Source organism: Mirounga leonina, unplaced genomic scaffold (genome assembly GCF_011800145.1).
Source record: "Mirounga leonina isolate KUSES-001 unplaced genomic scaffold, KU_Mleo_1.0 Mir_94, whole genome shotgun sequence".
NCBI classification, from domain to species: Eukaryota; Metazoa; Chordata; class Mammalia; order Carnivora; family Phocidae; genus Mirounga; species Mirounga leonina.
In genome coordinates this window covers 42053305-42071686 of record NW_023270855.1, presented here as the reverse complement: position 1 = coordinate 42071686, position 18382 = coordinate 42053305, and the positions used below count along the sequence as shown (strand labels likewise).

Sequence of the window (18382 nt, the reverse complement as noted above, 5' to 3'; positions counted from 1 at the left end):
CTGAGCCGAAGGCAGACGCTTAACGACTGAGCCACCCAGGCGCCCCGCATTGAGTGGTTTTTCTACTTCAGTCTGAGAAGATGACATATTTTATTTGTAATAAGGGCATTGTTTTTGTTTTTATAAATAAAACCTACCATCTCTTTAAGATTGAAGCTGCACTGTAAATCTCAGAACTATAAAACCCTAGCCAGAGTTATGACAGACAGACTTGCAAGTGGGGAGTGACCCTTAAACCATGGAGAAAAGAAAACAACAACACATGAATTCTTCTGGTTTTAGCCTTTGGCTTTGAGTCTAGCTCAGAACATAAGGGATGGAATTTGGGACAGCCTTTTCATGCTTTCTGCTGGACTGGGACTAACAAAGTTTGGAGCTTACACACTTGTGTTCCTTAGCATGTGTGGAATTTAATTGCATTTTAAAGCCCCTGGCCTGTCGAACTAGCTAAAAATCATAGTAAAGGACCAAATACTTGTTTTACCCCAATATCTAAAAGGCGTGTATAGGGAAAGACTTCCCTGTAGTCCAGTCTGTGCCTCAGCAGGGCCTGCTCACCAAGGTCTTCTCTGCTGCTTGGGCTTTGCAGATGCCCCACAAGGGAAGGCAGTGGGTCTGTGCTAAGGCCAAGGTCAGTGCTCACACCTTAACCCTGACATGCTTAAGCCGTAGTGCTTGTGTAAGGACAGTGCCTTTGCTGAGCCACGTGACTGGCATTTCGCTAAGGTACTCATTCATCCCTGCCTGTACATAAAATTGGAGTTACAAAAACTCTTGCCAGTGAACAAAGTGGCCAGCATTTCCGCATGGCCAACTTGAAAAGTGTTTGAAATGCCTCAAGTGCTGGTCCCATCATAGCCTCAACTTGTATGTGATATTTCACTCCCAAATTCCTCACCAGGTCTCTCTTTTATGTTCTCTACCAAAACAAGAGATCCTAACATTCCTTTGAAAAGGAATGTTTTCATTCATTCATCCCTCCACATCTGCCAAAAGGCAGAGCCTATTCCTGTGAAACTTCCAACACAGAGCAGCAGAACCTGTGGGCAGCTGGCTTCCAAAATAAGGAACGGGAAAAAGGGCAAAGCTACACTTAACCTGGCTCTCTGTCCCTGAAGCTTCAGCCGGGGGAGGAGAGTTATGCTAAGAGTTCAGGAGTGTATAGAGGAAATCCTCGTGGATGCAAGGAATCAGTCCAGGAAGCATTCCCTTTCTAATAGAGTTGAAAATAACTCTTTGGTTTCAGCCTGTGTGTTTGGGAATTGGTTAAGAGGTTGGCTTAAAGATGAAAATGAATTCATTTGGGATGTGAGTTTGGAGTGATGGTGGGACATTCAAGCAGAACTAGCTTGGTGGTGGTTGGATAGTTAGGTTTGGGAGTTATCAGAGTGGTGATAGTCGGAAATACGTCCGTGAAGAACCGACCATGGGAAAGAATGCAGACAGAAGACAAGGTCAAAGACCAATCTTTCCCCTGTCAATAATTTAAAAACTTAACTTATAAAGGGGCGCTTGGCTGGCTCAGTCGAAAAAGCAGCAACTCTTGATCTCAGGGTCGTGAGTTCAAGCCCCATATTGAGTGTAGAGATTACTTAAATAAATACATAAACTTAAGAAAAACTACTTGTATATAAGAGAAAACAATAATTGATTTAATCTAGCAGCAAAAACGATTTATGTATAAGAAAGAGCAGAGAGGGAAGAAGGAAAAACCACAGATTGAAAATTGTAGCTTTTGTTTCCTGTGGGTAGACTGCTCATCAGCTAGCAGCCAACAAAGAGCCAGTATTCTTCCCTGGGGCAAGTGAATGGATTATAAAATATCAACTTCACCTGCTTATGGGTTCTCCAGAAGACCTCCAGAGTTCCAGCGAGGTGTATGTGTCAGGCTGTTTCTGGATGAGTAATGCCTTATCAGTATCCTTTGTAAGCCCCATCATCAGTTAGGCCAGGTCTGCTATTTCCTTTCTCAGAATCTCTGACCTCCCTTTTAATCAGACTCAGCTCTGGTCCACGTTAGCCCTGAGGGTTTCAGTTTCCTTCCGAGGTGACAACATGAGTTGAATGTTTTGGGGGCACTGGCTGTATAACAGTATTTAAACCCCTGAATATTAGCAGACAATGCCAAAAAGAGCAAGGGAATCCTAGACAAATATTTGGAACCCATTTCATATCCAGTTTAGTCACTGGCCTGTTTAATCAGGAGATTAAGTCCCAAGGATTAGTTTAGTCAAGTTTAGCTAATGAATATTCACAAACCAAGTGGATCATAACAGAGAGCATTTACTTTTTTTTTTTTTTCTAAAGATTTTATTTGACAGAGAGAAACACAGCGAGAGAGGGAACACAAGCAGGGGGAGTGGGAGAGGGAGAAGCAGGCTTCCCGCCGAGCAGGGAGCCCGATGCGGGGCTCGATCCCAGGACCCCGGGATCATGACCTGAGCCGAAGGCAGACGATTAACGACTGAGCCACCCAGGCGCCCCAGAGAGCATTTACTTTTAAGAATAAAAATCCTGATAGAAGTTTCTAACTTTGAATCACCATCTCTGCTCACAACTGCTGAAACATCTTTTCCATTAAAAAAATTTAAACACCCTCACACTTGCTTTTTAGATGAAGTGTGTATTTTTTCTTTTGCCATAAATATTAGAAAACAGAACTTTCAATCCCCTGAGCTGCACTCCTGCCGTTAGCCATCCAGTTTTCCAAAAACTCAGGCATGGTTCTTGGTTTCATTTTTTGCCAGACTCCCCTCAACAATCCTTCAGCAAACATGTCCACTTAACCTTCAGCTGTACATTAAATCAGATCACCTCTGGCCATCTCCTAGCCCAAGCCAGCCTCATCCCTTCATGTACTGTCTGTCCCTTCTGTGGCTTGTTTTTCATACAGCCATCAGATTGATCTTTTAATTTTTATTTTTTAAAATAAATAGATATTTTTAGGTAATCTACACCCATTGTGGGGCTCAAACTCACAACCCAGAAATCAAGAGTCGCACGCTCCACTGACAGCCAGCCAGGCACCCCCATATTGATTTTTTTAATGCATAAAGCAGGTCACATCACTCTCCTGCCTAAAGCACTTCCGTGTTTTGCTGCTCTACTAAGAACAAAAGCCAAACTCCTCACCATGGCCCTTAATGCACGACCTGACTTGGCCTTTGCTGACTTCTGTTCCTTCCTCACAAACCACTCTCCCTTTCACTCCTACCATTCCACCACCTTGTTCCCACTTCAGGGCCTCCACAGGAGCTGCTCACTCTGCCTGAAAGCTCTTCTACCCAGTATTGTTCCATTCACTCAGCACTGAGTCACCTCCTCAGAGAGCCTGGCCAGATTTCATGATCTAAAGTCACACCCACTCCCTGCATTCTCTTTCCCATTACCCTTCTCTGTTTTTCCTCAGTACCTGTACCTATCTTTGTTACTCTAGCCCACCCTTTCTTCTGGCTTTATTAATGAGAGGAAAATCTGGCTAGCTGCCCTCCAGGTCCACTTGCTTCTTCCCTGTGTGTGTGTGTAGGTTGCTTTGGAGGAGGAAAGGTGATTCCCCTGAGCCAAGTGAAGAGGACTTCAGAGTCCGACTTTCAGATACGGGGAAGTGCCTGCAGGAGAGGGAGATTGGCCTCGCTCTACTACTGATCCTTTGAACCTTAGGGCCCAGTGTTGCCATGGTCAAATCGGGTGTGCAGTGGAGTAGTTAGTGTGAAACCTTGACGTGTATCCTCTGGGAGTTGGGGCTTATGGAACCATAGAACCTGAAGCCTTCTATCTTCCTGGACAATCTGCCCACAGCAAGGAAAAAAGAGAAGTTACCCTCACTCTGCTTCCCTAGCCCTAGCAAATTCCAACCCTAGTACGTAACCTTTTACTCTAAATTCTATATCCTGACCCCTAACTGCACCACTGGCAGTGATCTAACTCTTAACTTGTAACCTAAACCTAGATCTTCTGACCCTGACTCATTCTCTTCTGACACTGACCTTGTAACTCTGACCCTTTATCCTTAAACTGAAGCCCTAAACCTCAGGCCTTTGCCGCAGCCCTAACATCTAATCCACCACAGTCCCTGACCACCACTCTAACCTTAACTCCTCTGACACTACTTTTTAACCCTAACCCAAGCCCTAGTCCCTAAACTTATAACCCTTTAACCTTAGACCTGGTTTCTAGATCCTGAGGCCCTGATATTTATCTTCTAACCTTGTAATCCTGCCCTTAATCCCTAACTCCTGACCTATGGATTCTAACCTTTGAACCCTCACCCATAAACTGCTAACCTCCAGAATCCTGGAACCCCAGACCCCCAACCCTGACTCTACAAATGACAAGGCAGTACTTCACCCTACCATGAGCTACAGACAAAGGGAATCACAGCAACTCAAACTGCATAGCCAGAGGACATAGTGAATGAATGCCAGCAAATTAATCCACCAGGCACAGAACATGAAACAATAGGACTCCTGGAAAACCAGGGGGGGGGGGAAAAAAAACAAAACAGAAAAACTCCCCTAAATACAGGATGTGGTAGACTAGCAGCAAGCCTGAACAAGCCTTCAAATCTCAGAAGATGGGCAATGAAAGTCCCAGTCACTGTGACCATACTTCTATGTCCCAACACAGTAGCCTCAGTCAGCAGGTCATCCTAGACCCATGATGGAAGAGAACTGTCCTTAGTAAGTGGTAAAGCTCTCAGACACAGATGGATGGCTCGATAAAGCCCTAGTCCTAAGACACAGCAAAAGAAACCTCGGCAATACAATGACCACCATAACCCAGGAGATAGAAGCCATAGCCAGCATTACCATTCCCCAGTTTCCCTAGCACAATCATCGGGATTCCAGGAGAAGCCCAGAAACAAGCTAACAACCCAGCTGAACAAAAGACAGGAACCTATATGAAACCAGCTCTTTCCCCAAATTCCAGACCCTGACCTAGATGGGATCCCAGAATTCAGTCTTCCAACATGAACCAAACTTGAAGAAACAGGCACAAATCTTCTCCCATGGAGAGGACAGAAGTCCATGCTCTAATAAAGATGGAATCCCAGAATCCTCCCCTTTGTCCCATTCCCAACCCCTTCCCCACCACCAGGGTCCCTATGCATACAAAAGAGGCAAAGGACAACTAACAGTAGTAATAGAAAACATTTACTAACAGTGCTGAGGAGGGCGCCTGGGTGGCTCAGTTGGTTAAGCAACTGCCTTCAGCTCAGGTCATGATCCCAGAGTCCTGGGATCGAGTCCCACATTGGGCTCCTGGCTCGGCGGGGAGCCTGCTTCTCCCTCTGGCCCTATCCCCTCTCATGCTGTTTCTCTCTCTCTCTCTCTCTCTCAAATAAATAAATAAAATCTTAAAAAAAAAAAAAAGTACTGAGGAGGTGCTTCATCCTGCTTAAGCTTACATGACTTCTGTATGTACCTTGTCCTTAGGTATAATTTGCTTTAAATTGAAGAATACTGCTGAAACCTAAAATACATGTATTAGAAAAGAAGGTTGAAGAATCCATCATCTAAGCTCCATCCATCTCTACAAGTTAGAAAAAATAAGCTAAAAAAGGCAGAGTTAAAATTAAGAGCAGAGATTTCTCAAAATGAAAAAAAAGTATCAAAATACAAGTTTAGGGCGCCTGGGTGGCTCAGTTGGTTAAGCGACTGCCTTCGGCTCAGGTCATGATCCTGGAGTCCCTGGATCGAGTCCCGCATTGGGCTCCCTGCTCGGCGGGGAGTCTGCTTCTCCCTCTGACCCTCCCCCCTCTCATGTGCTCTCTCTCATTCTCTCTCTCAAATAAATAAATAAAATCTTAAAAAAAAAAATACAAGTTTATTTTAAAATTTTTATGCGGTTACACGTACAGCAAAGTGAACAAATCTTAAGTATGCGACATCTAAATATATCTACACCTGAGTAACCACCCAGATCATGATACAGAACATTTCAAGCATCATGCTGGCAGTTAAAATCAGTATTACAAATGAGATCGGGGAATATTTAAGAAAATATTTTTAAAGATGACAGAAAAAAGCAGGCAAGAAAACCTTAAGAAATCGGAGTGATGAGATAGTGCTTAGATATTAAATGTAAACTACAATAATTAAAATTATGGCATTGGAATAGGATTATGTCAGTCACAGACAAAACTTTCAGAATGAGGGTCTTGTGTATAGAAGAATAAATGTTTGAAAAACAGTCAAAATTATTTTTAAAAAGAAAAATGATTGGGTATAGACTTATCTTACAAAATATATTTCTTATAAATCCACTTTCATCAAATAGTGAAGTATATGTATATATAAAAGTCAATGGTATTCCATGGGAAAGAGTAATGTTCATAAGGTTGAGAATTCATCCGGAAGGAAACCTACACTTTAACTTCAACCACATACATGATAAATTCTGCCTGGCTTTAAATGGGTAAAAGTGAAATATAACGATGAAAATGTTGGAATGAAATTTAGGAAAAAAAATTTTTTTTAAAGATTTTATTTATTTATTTGAGACAGAGAGAATGAGAGAGAGAGAGCACATGAGAGGGGGGAGGGTCAGAGGCAGAAGTGGGCTCCCTGCCAAGCAGGGAGCCCGATGCGGGACTCAATCCAGGGACTCCAGGATCATGACCTGAGCGGAAGGCAGTTGCTTAACCAACTGAGCCACCCAGGCGCCCTAGGAAAATATTTTTATATCCTTTGTGGTGAGGAGACTTTCCCAAGCAAGATATGGTCTAGAGGCCATAAAGGAAAGGCTAGGCCACTTAAATAAGTAAATAAATGCCATAAAAGACCAAGAATGAACTGTAGACTGTATTGTAAACCATTATAGCTTCTTGGCAACTACAGTAAATAAATGTCCCTTACCTAATGGCTAATAAATACGACTCTACAAATTGATAAGTGAAAACATGTCCAGGCAAGTTACAAAAGAAGGAATGAGTTGTCTTCTACTGCTCTTTGGATTAGAGTTCTAACTGTCTTGAATGGAGCGTCCGGAGGAGTCATTTCTTAATGCAGAAGTAAAGACTTGTGATCTATTAGGCGAGGGTGGATGGCTCTCCCTAACGTTCTTTGGAGCTCCAGTCACTCCCAGTTGCCTGCAGCACATCTGCCCTTAAAATGTAATCCTCATATCAAATCTGTTATGTCCCCCACAAAATCCAGCATCTTCTCCCTCAACAATTACCAACTGGATTATAGCATTTACGTAGAGTTCTTGTCTTTAGCCTTACAGTAGCCAGTCAAGATACTGTTCCATAAAGTTACTTAGTTGGTTATTTTCTTCCCTACCCCCTTCAGTGTGGTTATGCAATTTAAAACACAGCTAGTGCAATCCTTAATGTTTGTACTCCATTTCGAGTCCCCCCACATCCTGGATGGTTTTAATTGTTTATGTTTGTGTATGTGAAACATAACTGGTTTCAAGGGAGCTGTACCAAAAGATATGCTCAGAGAAGTGCTGCTCCCCCCTCATTCCTGCTATCTTGTTCCCCTTCCCCATTTCTTTCCATCATTTCCCCACCTACTCCCTATAGGGAACCATTCTTTTTTGTTTCTGGTTTACCCTGTCTATATTCCCTTTGCACAAATGAGCAGATACAGGCGTAGTTTATCTTATCCTCTTCTTTCTTACACAAATGTAGCATACTGTAGATACTCTTTGGCATTTTGCTTTCTCTGCTTCCAGAATGCCCTGGAAAACACTCCATATCAGCTCACAGAGACCTTCTACTTTTCTTTTACAGCTGCATTGTTCTTTATTGTGTGACATACCATAGTGTATTTAACCACTCCCCTATGCGTAGACATTTAGGTTTGTTTTTTTTTAAAGATTTTATTTATTTATTTGACAGAGAGAGACACAGCGAGAGAGGGAACACAAGCAGGGGGAGTGGGAGAGGGAGAAGCAGGCTTCCCAAGGAGCAGGGAGCCTGATGTGGGGCTCAATCCCAGGACCCTGGGATCCTGACCTGAGCCAAAGGCAGACACTTGACGACTGAGCCACCCAGGCGCCCCGTTTGGGTTGTTTTCAATTATTTGCAATAACAACGCTGCAGTGAATAACCTTGCACATATATATTTTTGTATAGAGGTGTGTCTTCAGAGTAGTAGATTCCTAGGAGTGAGAGTACTGGCTTGGAAGGAAAGTATGTACCTAGGTTTGTTAGGTATTTGCCAATAGTTTTGTTAGGTATTTCTTAGGTATTTCCTTCTGCTATTGATTTCTAATTTTAGTCCATTGTGATTAGAGGATATATTTAGTATGATTTCAATCCTTTCAAATTTATTGAACATTTTTAATGGTCCAGGATATGGTTTATCCTGGAGAATATTTCATGTGCACTTGAGAAATATGTGTAATTCTGCTGTTGTTGGATGGAGTGTTCTATAGATGTCTAGTTAGGTCTGTGATGTCTGTATTATAGGTATAGTTACTCTCTTTTACTTTGGATCTTCTGCTTAGTTCCTCTATCCAGGATTGAAAATGGAATGTTGAAACCTCCAGCTGTTATTGTGGAATTGTCTATTTATCTCTTTAATTTGCCTCATGTATTTTGGGGCTCTATTTTTAGTTGCAAAAATGTTTATATGTCTTCTTGCTGGATTGACTCTTTGATCATTATAAAACATCCTCTGTCTCTGGTAACAATTTTTGGATAAATTCTACTTTGTTTGATATTAGTATAACCACGTCAGGTTTCTTTTTGTTACTGTTTTGCATGAGTCTTTTTTCATCCTTTTATTTTCAACCTATTTGTGTCTTAGAATCCAAAATGTGTCTCTTGTAGCTGGCATCTAATTGGATCATGTTTTTGTTCATTCTGTCAATCTCTGCTTTTGGTTTTAATGTTTAATCCATTTATGTAGTTGTGGATGGGTGGAATTGTCTGTAATTTTGTAATTTGTTTTCTATTTGTCTTTTTTGTTCCTCTATTTCTCTGTTGTTGCCTTTTCTTGTGTGTTAAATATTTTTCAGAGTACTGTTTTAATTGCCCTGTCATTTCTCTTTTTTTTATATAAAGATTTTATTTATTTATTTGAGAGAGAATGAGAGAGAGAGCACATGAGAGGGGGGAGGGTCAGAGGGAGAAGCAGACTGCCCGCCGACCAGGGAGCCCGATGCGGGACTCGATCCCGGGACTCCAGGATAATGACCTGAGCCGAAGGCAGTCGCTCAACCAACTGAGCCACCCAGGCGCCCGCCTGTCATGTCTTTTACTTTTTTATTTGGGGAGAGAGAGAGTGTGTGTGCATGTGCGAGTGGGAGGGGCAGAGGGAGAGAATCTCAAGCAGGATCCACACTCAGCATGGAGCCCAACATGGGGCTTAATCCCATGACCCTGAGATCATGACCTGAGCTGAAATCAAGAGTTGGATGCTCAACTGACTGAGCCACCAAGGCGCCCCTCTTTTATTATATTTCTTTTTTTTTTTTTTAAAGATTTTTATTTATTTGACAGAGAGAGACACAGTGAGAGAGGGAACACAAGCAGAGGGAGAGGGAGAAGCAGGCTTCCCGCCGAGCAGGGAGCCCGATGTGGGACTCGATCCCAGGACCCTGGGATCATGACCTGAGCCGAAGGCAGACGCTTAACGACTGAGCCACCCAGGCGCCCCTATTATATTTCTTAGTTATTTCCTTAATGATTGCCTTGGGGATTACAATTAACATCTTAACATATAACAATTTAGTTCATGTTAATTCCAACTTAATTTTAATACTGTATAAAACTTTGCTTCTATGTAACTCCATCCGCCTGCTCCTTTGTGGTGTTATTATCATACAGATGTCATTTTATGCATGTGTGCGGGACATGTTGGAACAGATTCAAGCCCACTAACATGAATTCAGGGGAGGTTTCTACTTTGTCCCTTAATCTCATCTCCTCTTTGCCTCTTTTTTTAAAAAAAAAATATTTTATTTATTTATTTGAGAGAGAGGGAGAGAGAATCTGAAGCAGACTCCACATTGAGCACAGAGCGTGTTGCGGGGCTTGGTCCCACAACCCTGAGATCATGACCTGAGCTGAAACCAAGAGTTTGATGCTTAACTGACTGAGCCACTCAGGCGCCCCTCCTCTTTGCGTCTTTTTTTTTTTTTTTTAAGATTTTATTTATTTATTTGACAGAGACACAGCGAGAGAGGGAACACAGCAGGAGGAGTGGGAGAGGGAGAAGCAGGCTTCCCGCTGAGCAGGGAGCCCGATGTGGGGCTCGATCCTAGGACCCTGGGGTCATGACCTGAGCCGAAAGCAGACACTTAACGACTGAGCCACCCAGGCGCCCCCTCTTTGCATCTTAAACAATTTCATCCTCATATTAAATCTCTGTCCACTTCTTTTATTTCTATAGACATTGTCTGGTCTCTCATATCTGAGGAAAAGACATGTTTACACTAACCACCCAGTGCCATCAGATATAAGCAATTTTCTCTTTAGAATTGTAGGACTCTTGTTGCATGACCTCAAGAAGATAATTGAGTCAAATGGTTCCTAATTCTAGTTTTGCATCAGAATTTCTGAGTTTGGGAGGCTTTTCATTCTTACTGCATGTTGCCTGGGGTTCACTTCAGAACTTCTGATAAGAATCTCATTCTGTTCTTTTCATTCTTTTTATGCTGTGTCCTAAGAAGTGACAAGAAATTGGAACAAATGACTATAACTTCTAGATTGTGTCGAGTAAATGTCCTTAGTCCTAAGTAATACCATTAGTCTGCAACTTATAATTTTGGGAAAGCGGAAAAGCATTAAACCATGTTAAGAAATAAACATACATTAACACAAGCATGTATTTCCTCATCTTTCTCAGTTTAATGTGTACATGTGTATATATGTGTTTCCCTAGGACCATTACTGTATGTTTTATATAAGGATCTATGCAGTTTGTTCTAGTAGAATCCTCAGTGTGGAATTGTGTGCAACTCTCTAAAGCTTCCATTCCTTTGTCTATAAAATGAGGATGTACTTCTTAAGTTTGTAGTGAGGCTTAAGTAAGTTAGTGCTTGTATAGTATTTAGAAACCATACTGTGGCCAGGCAGTATTGTGCTCAATACATTTTCTTTGGATAAAAGTCTCTCTTTTATGGTATGGTTGAAATTGCCCAAACCAGATCCTGGTATATTGAAATCCGTGTCACTCACATGACACATATTCAGCTCCATAATGACCAGAACCCTCGAATTGTATCTATAGCTGCTCTTGAGGCACCTATCCCATCGTTTAGACTTCTGGGGTCATTTGCTCACAATCTGTATGAGAACAGAGGGAATCTATGGCATAAGTCCTGTAGTTTTGGGATGTGAACACAGAATAGTTGATATTTTTAACAGATTCTGATTAACCAAGAGAAATGTTTGCCAGCCAGAATTTCTACTGAGAATCATTTATTGATGAAGCAAACATCAAGGAGTTTGATCCTCTAACCATTGGTTTCCTCCAGCATCAGCATTCTCCTCCACAGGGGATGATACTGGAAGTGACAACCATTATGTTTCCCTTGATCGTCGGGGATTCAGCAAGTTCTATAATTCTTCATGGTAAGTTCAGGAGTTTTCCTGCAAGGGAAGTATTGGCTTAGAGAAATCAAATTTGGGAAAGTTAAGAGAAAAACTACCACATTGATAACTACACCCACAGTCCTGCAGGAGGAATGGCTAAACCATTATTCTGTGAATTAAGGCAGACTGGAGACATTCTAATGTCAATGAAGAATAGGAGCACAGAGTGGAAATGGGAAGAGAAGAGGAGAGCTAAGGATGCAGATGACTATGTGAGTCTTTGAACCCCAGGAGAGCCAGGGGGCAGAAAGGTGGAGAATAGAGGCAGTGACATTGGTGAAGCAGAGTCTGGTCAGAGGCCTATGGGGTGCCATGGGCAGCATAGAAAGTGCTATTAACAGGGTCTGGAGGCTGACCAGCTGGGTTCAAGACTCAGCCCTGCCTGTTCCTAGCTGTGTGGCCTTGGGCAAGTCACATCCCTCTGTAGACCTCTCCATCTTTCAATATGAAATGTAGCTAATAGCAACACCTGCCTCATGGTGAGGGCTGTAGAAACATGGGGGAGGAGATATAGGCAAAGCATGGGACACAGGGCAAGGTACACAGCTAGCAGTCGATAAGTGATAACTGTTAGTCCTCCCACCAAGGATATTGTTATTTTCTTTTCGATCTTGTCAAAAACAGTTTCCACTGTGCTTTGGTAAAGGGCTATGGGGAGGGGCCACCATTCATTCATTCATTCATTCATTCATTTATTCATTTATTCCCTTTCTCCTCACATTACAGCTAAACATTTTAATGAGTTCAGTATGTCTCTTTTTGTTTATGTGTTTGCATAAAATATGTACTGTTTGTGGTTATTTTTAGTTTACGTAATGGTATTGAGGTACTTGAATTATTCTCTTTTTTGCTCAGTGCAATATTGTGAGATCTACTCACACTGCCAAAATGTACATCTGTTTTATTCTGAAAGCTGCATGGACCTCTATGAAGACGCCTTCCACAGTTTACTAGTTGATTTCTGGACTAGTCTCACCCAGGTTGCCCTCAACATGGCCACCTGCCACCATGAATAACACTGCAATAAACATGTATATCACTTTACAAAGCTATGAGAGAATTGCTTTGTGATTTCCTAGGTTTGGAAATGCTGGCCCGCTAGATATGCGTGTATTTAATTTCTTATTTTGCCTAGGAAGTGGTTGATTGCTCCTCAAGAGTAGCTGTAACAGGGGCGCCTGGGTGGCTCAGTCGGTTAAGCAGCTGCCTTCGGCTCAGGTCATGATCCTGGGGTCCTGGGATTGAGCCCCGTGTCAGGCTCCCTGCTCAGCAGGGAATTTGCTTCTCCCTCTCCCTCTGCTCCTGCTGTCTCTCTAATAAATAAGTAAAATCTTTTTTTAAAAAGAAAAGAGTGGCTGGGACAGTCTTCACTCTTACCACATGTCATGAAGAGTACAGCATTAGACATGACCCAGCTTTCTGATTTTTACTCGTATAACATGTGCAAATTGGTATCTTGTTGTTTCAATTTGAACCTGTCTGGTTATTCACGAGCTTTTGAACATCTTTCTTATGCTAATTAGTCTTTATCTTTCTTGTATAAAACCGTAGCCTCTGCCTATTTTCCTGTTGGTTTGCTGTATGTTTTCTTGCTGCTTATTTAGACACACATTCTCAATATTAGCTTATTGTTGTTTTTGGAAATGGCAAATATCCTCCAGTTCTGTCAGCTGTCTACTAACTTACCATAGTGTCCTTTACTTATCAGAGATCTTCAACCCAACTGAAATATTGATTGGGAATGAAATGAATTTTTAGAATAGTTTAGAAAAAACTAACAATCATATTACTTAAGTTATAATCTAGGAGCATGGACGGTCTCTCCGTTATTCATATGATTTTAAATACCTTTTGAGTTTTAAAGTTTTTTCTTTGGAAGTCCTGAGCATTTTTATTCTTTTATAGTTAATTTCCAGATACTTCGTAGTTTTTGTTTCTATTTTGAGTGATGTATTATTTTTTATTTTATTTTTTAATTGGGTGTTACTGCTATAAAGAACTCTTATTGATTTTGTGGACTGATCTTGCCTCCAGCACAATTTCAGAATCCCCTTAATAGTGTTAATAGTTTGTGGCTAAGCCCACCCTGGGATTTATGATTATAGTATCTTCATTTTTGTCTTAGGCAGACTCAAGTGCCATTTAGTAAATAGACAAACATGAAAAGACTTGAATAAAATAAAAAGTTCATTGCCTGCACATGTAGTGGTCCCTGGGGCAGGTAGGTGCTTTGCACTGGAGGCCAGCTGTCTTCCAACCAGTGTTTCTCAGACAGGCTTTGTGATGACTGATTTTATGTGTCAACTTGGCTGGGCCATGCTGCCCAGATATTTGATCAAACATTATTCTGAATATTTCTATGAAAGTGTTTTGCATGGGATTAACATTCAGCATTTAATCGCATGGCCAACAGACACATGGAAAGATGCTCAACATCACTCATTATCAGGGAAATGCAAATCAAAACTACAAGGAGATATCAACTCACACCTGTCGGAATGGCTAAAATAAAAAACTCAAGAAACAAGTGTTGGTGAGGATGCAGAGAAATAGGAACCCTTGTTCCCTGTTGGTGGGAATGCAAACTGGTGCGACCACTATGGAAAACAGTATGGAGGTTCCTCAAAGAGTTAAAAAATAGAATTACCATGTGATCCAGTACTTGCACTACTGGTATTTATCCCCAAAATACAAAATCACTAATTCAGAGGGATTCACAGGCCTCTTTGTTTAGAGCAGCATTATTTACAATAGCCAAATTATGGAAGCAGCCTGAGTGTCCATTGATAGATGAATGGATAAAGAAGATGTGATATAAATATACAATGGAATATTACTCAGCCATAAAAAAAAAAAAAGAAATCTTGGAGCGCCTAGATGGCTCAGTCGTTAAGCATCTGCCTTTGGCTCAGGTCTTGATCCCAGGGTCCTGGGATGGAGCCCCACAATGGGCTCCCTGCTTGGCCAGGAGCCTGCTTCTCCCTCTCCCGCTCCCCCTGTTTGTGTTCCCTCTCCCACTGTCTCTCTCTCTCTCTGTCAAATAAATAAAATCTTAAAAAAAAAAATGAATGAAATCTTGCCATTTGCAATGACATGGAACTAGAGGGTATTATGTTAAGCAAAATAAGTCAGTCAGAGAAAGACACATACCATATGATTTCACTCATCTGTGGAATTTAAGAAACGAAACAAATGAGCAAAGGAAAAAAAGAGAGAGACAAACCAAGAAACAGACTCCTTAAAAAAATTTTTTTTATTTATTTATTTGAGAGAGAGAGAGAGCATGAGAGGGGGGAGGGCCAGAGGGAAAAGCAAACTCCCTGCTGAGTGGGGAGCCTGATGCGGGGCTTGATCCTGGGACTCTGGGATCATGACCTAAGCCAAAGGAAGATGCTTAACTGACTGAGCCACCCAGGCACCCCCAAGAAACAGACTCTTAACTATAGAGAACAAACTGATGGTTACCACAGGGAAGGTGAGTGAGGGGGATGGGTGAAATAGCTAATGGGAATTAAGGAGTATGCTTATGATGATCACTGAGTAATGTATAGAATTGTTGAATCACTATATTGTACACCTGAAACTAATATAATACTGTGTATAAACTATATTAGAATTAAAATAAACTCAATTAAAAAAACATTTAATCCAGGATTACCTGCCACAGTGTGGGTGGACCTCATCCAATCAGCTGAAGGTCTTATTGGAACAAAAGACCAACCTCTCTGAGCAAAAAGAAATTCTGCCAGCAGAAAGCTTTCAGACACCATCTTATTGATATCCTTAAGATTAAAAGCATCTCTTTGAAGTTACAAATTTGAAAAAGATGTAAGACCAGAAGTTTATTTTGGAAAGGGCTATGGTCCAGATATAAGAGAAGAGGATTCAGCAGGATTTTTTATGAATTAGCCCAGGTCAAAGGCATCTGACAGAGGTAGAGGAAATGTAAGGTCTCTTTAGAGTTACCCCAAATCATGGAAATGCCTAAAAGTCTTTATGTTTCTCTCTAGTAGAACTAGAGAACTTTCAGGTTATAGACCTTCCCCAAGTGAGTAATATGTATGCTGGTCTATACATCAGTTGAGTATTGTCAACTTGTTGAGATTGTGTCAGAAGATATTGTCATAAAATTATTACAAAAGTATATAATTGTATTTTTTACCTGCTTTACCTTCCACCTTTTTATATTTTGTTCCAAGATGACTTTCCCCAGTCTTGTTTCTGTGCTTCATAACTCTACAATGATCTTTATGGCATCAGCTGAGTTCTTGCTTTCGCCCTATGACCCTGAAGTCAAAGACACAATATCTAGGCCAGAGCTAAGCAAGACCTGGTCCATTCACTCTCTGAATAACCTTTCATGTTCCAGTTAGTGTCTTTTGTCAATATCCCAGAAATTGGGGGGGGCCCTGGGTGGCTCCGTTAAGTGTCTGCCTTTGGCTTAGGTCACGATCCCAGGGTCCTGGGATCGAGTGTCCCCTGCTCCGCAGGGAGTCTACTTTTCCCTCTGCTCCTCCCCTCTGCTCGTGCATGCTCTCTCTCTCTCTCTCTCAAATAAATAAAATCTTTTAAAAAAAAATCCCAGAAATTGGGTATGGCAGGGAACAGAAAGGTGGACTGGATGTTCTTAACTACTGAATTATTAGGCTGAAATACTTTTATTTCCCCAGAAGATATTATTTTTGAGATGGCTGGGAAAATTTGAACATGAAGTACATATTAGAAGATGACAGGGTACTAATTAGGTGTGATTACAGTATTGTGGGCATGTAAGGAAATGTCCACACTTCCTAGTAAAATGACATGATGTCTAAGACGTGCGTTAATATATTTAGGCAAAAAAAAAAAAAAAAAAGGAATAATGAAGGAAATGTGGCAAACACTTTATACTTTGTTGGACTGATATGACAGGCATATGATATTATATTGTATCTAGTTTTATGTTATGTTTGAAATTTTTTATAACAAACCATTTAAAGCTCTCTACAGCATATCAGTATATCTGGTTTACTCCTACAAATGAAAAATGAGAGTGACTTTACTTACACATGGTCCATCGTACAGTTTAGTTATGTTAAGCCCTTTGTATCTGAAAGAAATTATATTTTGAAATGATTATTTTTGTTTTATGGCATATTATAAATTATAACTAAATTTCACTTGATAATCTTAAGCTAAGTTTGAGAAGGAAAAACACTGCTTATAGTGAATTCTTATGTAGCAAATATTTAAAAATCCCTATTGTTATAGATCTTTATTTGTCAAAGATATTTGATATGTGAAACATACTCAGCCTTAAATCAAATATAGAAAATTAAAAATAATCTTGAATATTTAAGTAGAAATCCAGAGTATCACAAAAAGAATATGCAATAAAATTAAAGTATGAATTTGATGAAAGGTGAGACATTGCTACTGACCTTACAGAAATAAAAATGATTATAAAGGAATACTATGAACTATTGTTATGTCAACAGTTAGATAATCTAGATGAAATGGACAAATCCCTAGAAAAACACAAATTAGAAGAAATATGGACAAAGTACTGAAACACACTGACTCAAGAAGAAATAGGAAATCTCAACAGACCTGTACCAAGTAAAAAGATTGAATCAGTAATAAAAAACCTCTTAATAAAGAAAAGTTCAGGACCAGGTATCTTCTTCATTAGTGAATACTACCAAACATTTAAGAGCAAATACCAATCCTTTTCAAACTCTTTCAAGTAATAGAAGAGGAAAAATTCAGCAGTTTCAGGGTACAGATCAACACATGAAAATCAGTTGTGTTTCTATATAGCAACAGTGAACAAGCTGAAAATAAAATTAATAAAACAATTACAGGGGTGGAGCGCCTGGGTGGCTCAGTCGGTTAAGCTGCTGCCTTCGGCTCAGGTCATGATCCCGGGGTCCTGGGATCGAGCCCCGCATCGGGCTCCCTGCTCAGCGGGAAGCCTGCTTCTCCCTCTCCCTCTGCCTGCCTCTCTGCTTACTTGTTCTCTCTCTCTCTGTCAAATAAATGAATAAAATCTTTAAAAAAACAAAACAAAACAAAACAATTACAGGGGCGCCTGGCTGGCTCAAGTCAGTTAAGCATCTGCCTTCTGCTCAGGTCATTATCCCAGTGTCCTGGGATTGAGCCCTGCGTCAGGCTCCCTGTTCAGTGAGGAGTCTGCTTCTCCCTCTGCCCCTCTGCCCCCCACCCCCGCTCATGCTCTCACTCTCTCTCTGTCTGAAATAAATAAAATCCCCCCCCCCCCAAAAAATTCCATTTACAGGGGAGTCTGGTTGGCTCAGTTGGTAGAGCATGCAACTCTGCCGAGGTCGTGAGTTCAAGCCCCATGCTGGGCATGGAGCCTACTTAAAAAACAAAGAAACAACAACAACAATCCCATTTACAATAGCACCCAAAAAAATAAAATACTTCTGAATAAATTTAGCTCAGGAGGTGAAAGACTTGTACATTGAAAACTAAAAGCAGTTCTGAAAGAAATTAATGAAGTCCTGATAAATGGAAACTCTCCCATGCTCATGGACTGGAAGACTTAATGTTGTTGAAATGTCCATACTACTCAAAGCAAACTACAAAGTCCATGTAATCCCTATCCAAATACCAATGGCATTTTTTTTTTTTTCAGAAATGGAAAAGCCTACTTTCAAATTCATATGGAGTTGCAAGAGGTCCTGCGTGGCCAGAACCATTGAAAAAAAGAAAAGCTGGAGAACCCCCAAATCCCAATTTCAAAAACTTACTACCAAGATATAGAAACTGTGCCCTGGCATTAGGATAGACCTATAGAACAATGGAATGAAATTGAGAGTGCAGGATAAA

At 40.9% G+C, this 18382-nt stretch overlaps 1 long non-coding RNA gene across 1 annotated transcript in view; it reads left to right on the top strand.

The window, feature by feature from the left end:
* LOC118006048 overlaps positions 1-18382 on the top strand; it is a 21770-nt gene extending 3388 nt beyond the window's left edge. Inside the window, exon 2 of the long non-coding RNA XR_004677926.1 lies at positions 18189-18382. This is a non-coding gene — a long non-coding RNA (uncharacterized LOC118006048). The remainder of the gene's footprint in view (positions 1-18188) is intronic.